Source organism: Chelonia mydas, chromosome 21 (assembly GCF_015237465.2).
Source record: "Chelonia mydas isolate rCheMyd1 chromosome 21, rCheMyd1.pri.v2, whole genome shotgun sequence".
NCBI classification, from domain to species: Eukaryota; Metazoa; Chordata; order Testudines; family Cheloniidae; genus Chelonia; species Chelonia mydas.
Genome location: NC_051261.2, coordinates 6,419,184 through 6,425,183, shown reverse-complemented (window position 1 = coordinate 6,425,183; position 6,000 = coordinate 6,419,184). Strand labels below are relative to the sequence as shown.

The 6,000-nt window shown below is 38.2% G+C and overlaps 1 protein-coding gene across 5 annotated transcripts in view; it reads left to right on the top strand.

The window, feature by feature from the left end:
- Window positions 1–6,000, top strand: part of RHEX (regulator of hemoglobinization and erythroid cell expansion) — a 30,241-nt gene continuing 24,241 nt past the window's right edge. For 2 of the 5 annotated variants that reach the window (XM_037885082.2, XM_037885081.2), the window contains exons 1-2: window positions 29–399; window positions 5,423–5,511. The gene's annotated coding sequence lies outside the window, so the exon portion shown is untranslated. Of the gene's footprint in view, window positions 400–5,422; window positions 5,512–6,000 lie in introns of all 5 variants that reach the window. The other 3 variants (XR_006286852.1, XM_043533547.1, XM_037885076.2) reach the window with 3 other exon arrangements.

The window sequence follows — 6,000 nt, the reverse complement described above, 5'->3', positions numbered from 1 at the left end:
AAGCATCAGGGTCCCACTGTACTAGGCTGTTGTGCAGACAAGTGACAAAAAAGACAGCCCGTCTCCCAGAGAGCTCTCAAAATACATGTCAGACAGGGTGCGACAGGTGGACGAAAGAGCTTTCTTTCCAGCTGCTGCTCCCTTCGGGGGTACTGCAGATGGAGCCCCTTCCCATTGCCGCTTTGAAACGGCAGTTTCAGCTTGTGCTTGTGCCTCACCGGAGCCCGAATGCAGAGGAAGCGTGGAGGCTCTGCAGGAAAAGGGGGCATGAGAAAGAGCTGTGGAGATAACAAACAGCCCGAGTGAGAGTCTTCTGCACGAATATGGTTTGCATGACCTTTCCGATGTCAATGGATTCCCCTGCAATGCTGTGGCTGCTACTGCTGGCTCTGGGGTCAGGTAAACATGATGCATTCTTTACACAGAAGAAAATGCTCAATTCTCTGTGGAGAAGTCATCCACGCCAGTGGGTGTAAACTGCTACCATTCTGATGTGGTGGCATCTTACCCCGCACTTTGCATGGGTACTGGTGTAAATGACTATGGTGTAAAGGACACAGAGCAGTGGGAGCTCTGTCCCTGTCAGAACTGCAGGCTTAGACTCACTGATGGGTAAAGGATGCAAAGGGAACGGCGACAAGGAAAAATATTTTCAGTATTTTACAGTCTCTAAACAGATTAAAAAAGTGAATGTGCAATTAGCATAGATACACTGTATGAAAATCTACAGCGTTCATTTTAAAATACCAGTCAGTGTAATTAAAGCCTGTTCTTTGAGACTAAGCCGCTTTGCAGGAGCGACAGTTGTGTGCTGCCATGGTGGAATTGATGAACTCTTCCAAAACAACGGATGCTTGTTTAGCATAGAATAGCCATCTCGTTAAGCCACAGTGAGTGCAGTACAAAAACGGCAATGATCAAATAAGCCCCCACATGTGATTGAAGTAGTTTTTTTTCTTGATGCCAAGATCATTCCAATTAAATTATTAAAGCAGTTTAATTATTATCCTTTATCTGGTTTATAGCTTGTTTTCCAGATACCTATATTGTAGCATGGCAATAACTGATGAGGAATGCCACAAAGCTGGGTGCATTTCTCCAGTGCCCAATAGGGTAGAGGGATTTAGGGACAGTTTATTTTTTAAATGTATCTAAAGGCTTGCACCTTTGACATTTTGCTTGTCAATTTTTGGTCTATTTTGTTTTTCCATCTTGGCTAATTAGACAGGAAGCTCTTTGGGGAAGAGATTGGCTTGTATTCTGTTTATGTGCAGTGCCTAGCAAAATGGGGTCCTTATGCTGATTGGGTCACTTATATGCTATCATAATAGTACATATTTACATAGTTAGTCTCCTCTTATTATTGTCTCCTTTTATGACATGCATCGCTCCTACATTAGAATTAATAGGAGTACTTGTGGCACCTTAGAGACTAAACAATTTATTTGAGCATAAGTGAGCTGTAGCTCACGAAAGCTTATGCTCAAATAAATTGGTTAGTCTCTAAGGTGCCACAAGTACTCCTTTTCTTTTTGCAAATACAGACTAACATGGCTGTTACTCTGAAACCTGTCATTAGAATTAATGTAAGTGAGTTGCATTCTGTTCAGATCCCCCCAGTAAACATGGCAGAATTTACTTCATAGGTTTGTTCTGCACTCCCTGTATTTGAGCTGTAAAGCACAGTGAGCTCCACAGATGAAAAACTCCAAAGAAGTACAAAATATTATGATAAATATAGTTGTTTTCAGCACACCCCGGACCACATTTCCAAGATGTGCCCTCTATTTCTGCATGTGCAGATCTGTGATTGCAAATGTTTGTATCGTATCACTTTTGCACAAAAATGGTCAAGTCCCATGGGCACATGAAGATCAAGTTCAAATGGATTTTGTGCACATAAATTCAGTCATTTGCATTCACAAATTCACAAAAATAATTATATGTGCAAATTTATGTGCACATATGGAACCTAGACTGAGGCATGTTTTGAAATTTGGCCTATAATCTGCAAGTTTCCCACACCAGGCACTGATATTCAAAAACGGGCCAACCGCTCAGATCTAAAACAGCTGAACAACATTATTTCAGTAAATGCCAGAGCAGCTGAAAAATCAGTGTGGCCAAAACATAATAGCCACAACTACAAATGTTGCGAGCATAAATTTATAAACTGAAAATCCTACAAGAAAAATCTAGTCTGATGGGATCTGATTCTGATCTCATGCTAGTTTTATACCAACATAATTCTGATTTCCACTGAGCTACTCCTGATTTACCCCAGTGGAAGTGTGAGCAGATTCAGGGGATTTAATTCAAATTTTATTCAAGTTGCACTTGGCAAGCCTGATTTTGATGACTCTCTAAAATGTAAAACAACACAAAACCCTTCATATCAGTCTCAAAACTTATGGGTTAAATTGGGTGCTGAGGTAGAATTTTTCCTGAAAAATTTAGAGTGAACCGAACAAGGGGATCTTGAATGATGACATCCTGAAATTAAAGCTCTTAAACACAGTTATAAAATTCTTCTAATTTTTGTTTTGCCACTTTGTAGCCAAGAAACAGAAACGGGGGGGAGGGGAGAGGAGAGAGAGAACTTACTTTACCATATTCCTCTTGATTGAGAAGTGCAGCTTTAATTTTGTATTTCCTGGCCTGCTAACATTTGGAGATTTTGTTTAACTCTTAAACTCTAGAACACTCTCAAACTGCTGTTAAGTGCCAACAAATGCAATTTCACCTTAATTTTTAGGCAGGAATTTTATTAGCTTCAGCTCTTTAGGCGGAACTGCTATTACTCCAACCTCCACTTTTCAATGCTTCGGTCTGGATATATGCGGCTTTGATTCAGCAAAGCACATAAGCACAGACTTAACTTTAAATATGTGCCTAAATCCCATTGACTTCAATGGGAGTTAAGGGTGGGATTTTTTAAAAGATCCTGAAAGATATTTAGGTGCCTAGCTCTCATTGAAATAAGTGGGAATTAGGACCGTAAATACTTTTGAGGATCTGGGCCTATGTGATTTAAGAACATAAGTTCCCAATTCCAACCCCAAGTGCTTAAATGCTTTACTGAATAGGGATGAACGTGTGTGCTTAGAGCTGAGGGCTTTGTTGAACTAGGACCTAAATGCATTACTGAATCAGACCACAGATGGTCGCCATTGACCAGTGATCCCTTAAGAAACCTGGCCTGAATAATTCTGAATCCAAAATGCTCTGATGACCTTATCACACTATTCATAATTAATTGATGTGGACATATATGTCTGGTTTATATTTTTGTTGATCTTTTATCACTAGGGTAAAAAACAAAAGATAATGTAAGTTTGGTCAGCATGTCACACAAATAATCGGGAGACGCACTGTGGGTTGCTGAGCTTTCGGAGGTAGCAAGGGAATGAGTGAACAAAATATAAAATGAATACAAATATTCCATCACTTTGTTCATTTATACGACAACCACAGGAAAATTTGAGTTACTTATGATGCCTCTCAGTATAAAAATACAATATTGGGAATTAATGAATCTTATCAGGGAGAGCTGATGGCTACTCTGATTTATCGATTAGTTCTATTGTTTTTCATAAATAATGGATTCACTGAATAGTGTCGACCCAACAAGGAAAATGGTTAGGTACTACAATTTTAGCTGAAAAACTTATTAGATTATAACCAGCATTATTTGGTGAATCTGATAAATAATATTCAAAAAGCTCTAGAGTTCTACCAACAGCGTGGTGTGGCTAAATCTTTACTGAGTAGTAGGGTTAGATCACTGAATACTGGGTGATACTTACTGTGTTTGCAGGTTAGGGAAGTGTGAATTAGGAAGCCCCCTCCCATACTTATGACTCAAATATTTGGTAAATGTTCATGGAATTATTTGAAACTAGTGTGTAGCATCAACAGTGTTTATGAGGATTAAGAGTAGCAGCCGTGTTAGTCTGTATCTGCAAAAAGAACAGGAGGACTTGTTGCACCTTAGAGACTAACCAATTTATTTGAGCATAAGCTTTCGTGAGCTACAGCTCACTTCATCAGATGCATTCAGTGGACATCCGATGAAGTGAGCTGTAGCTCACGAAAGCTTATGCTCAGATAAATTGGTTAGTCTCTAAGGTGCCACAAGTCCTCCTTTTCTTTTTTTTATGAGGATTAAGTAACTAATGTTTCTAAAAGTGCTTTGAGATCCTTTGATGAAACTGAGTGAGGACTTCAGGAGCTGGCATGGATCATTGGGGCAGGAGAAGTTGATGACTTCGGCTGTTTAAGCGTGTTTCCTTACAGATTTCTTTAAAATTATGGGGTGAAATCCTGGTTCCACTGAACTCAATGATTGCTTCACCATTGACTTCAATGTAGCCAGCCCTGTTTTGTAATTGAAGTCATGAGTTAAATGCCTTGCACACTAGTTTGGCAGTGTCAGTCCTGAATGGAACAAACATATACTGAGAATATATTTTTGTCGACGTATATGTAATAGGGTGTGTTTCAAATTTCAACATTTTGATGAAAATTTTTACCAAAATGTTGAATTCTGATAAAATAAATGTGGGGGAAATAGTTTCACCTTTTCTGTCTTTGACCAATCCTAATATATATTTTCAACTGTCACTCGTTCTCTAAAACGTATAGCACAAACAGATACTGTATGTGCAATATTGTGAGTATACTGCAGTTATCAGAGGGATGACCCATGAAAAAATTATATGTGATATGGTATCACGATACATCAGTGGATGAAATCTGTTACCTGTGCGAGGCAGAAGGTCAGACTAAATATTCATAATGGTCCCTGCTGGATTTACAATCTACGGCCCCAATCCTGCAAACATTTATGCATGTACTTATCTTTACTAACGTGAATAATCCCATTAAAGACAACGGGATGCTCATCATAGTAATGCTAAACGTATGTACAAGTATTTGCAGAATTGGCACTTATGAATCTGTGTTGCTAATAAGGTAGGCAAAGAAGTTAGGTGCCCAAATCCTGTTGAATTTCAATGGGATATGGGTGCCTAACTGGTTTGAAAGTCTCAGCCTATGTAATTAATATACAAATTATATATTTATTGTCCTATATTAACCTGATGTAAACCATATATATGAATATATTTTAGTTTATTCCGTTTTATATAAGAAATGCCTTGTGTGTCGATTTAAATATGTATTATACAGATGAAATACACATGTAATCCACGTTGGGTCTGTGTACTTTATTTTATTCATTTTCAGTAACCTTTTTTCTTGATAAAAATGTCGGTGCTCTTTCTTTGAGTTAGCATCCTATAGTCTAAGATCTCGCAACGTTGCGACTATTAACCCTGTCTCTGAGAGTTTTCATGTACTGACTGATTCAGATTGTGTCTGGCTGGAATTTGCTGAAGAGGGTTTTTTCTTTACTTTTCAGACATCATTTTCATTTGCTAAACTGCTTACAAATCATGAAGCATTCAGAAGACTGGAGACCTTACGGCTGCGGAGCCTTTTCAAAAAAATGTATTCTTCGTTAATGTCGGGACAGTTGTGCAGTTACATTTTCACTTATGGAGGCACCAATTGTAGCTCCATTGTGTTCTGATTTTCATTTAAAGCAGGACTAAAACGCCTTTTGTTAAATAATTTAAATACTGTTATTTACACAGCAAGTGGGGTCAATTCCTCTTCAGAGGCTAGTTGAATTTTTCAAGTAATTTTCTTGATTAAGTACTCATTTTTATATATAAAATTCTTAAAAATTCCCAAATTTACCATTGGTGTCCAAATGACTCTTTTGTGTTGAAAAAGCTCAATTAATAGAAGTCAAACACTGTTGAAATTTGGCACGGTAATTTAAGCTAAATTGACTGCAGAGGCCATTCCCCCCCCCCCAGATAAATCAGTTTTCATACATTTAAAGTGTAGCTTCATTTGGAAATGTGACTGTGCAATAAAAGACAGCTTTGTACTCCAGCATTCTGCTTCTCACTAGTGTATTCAGTCCATACC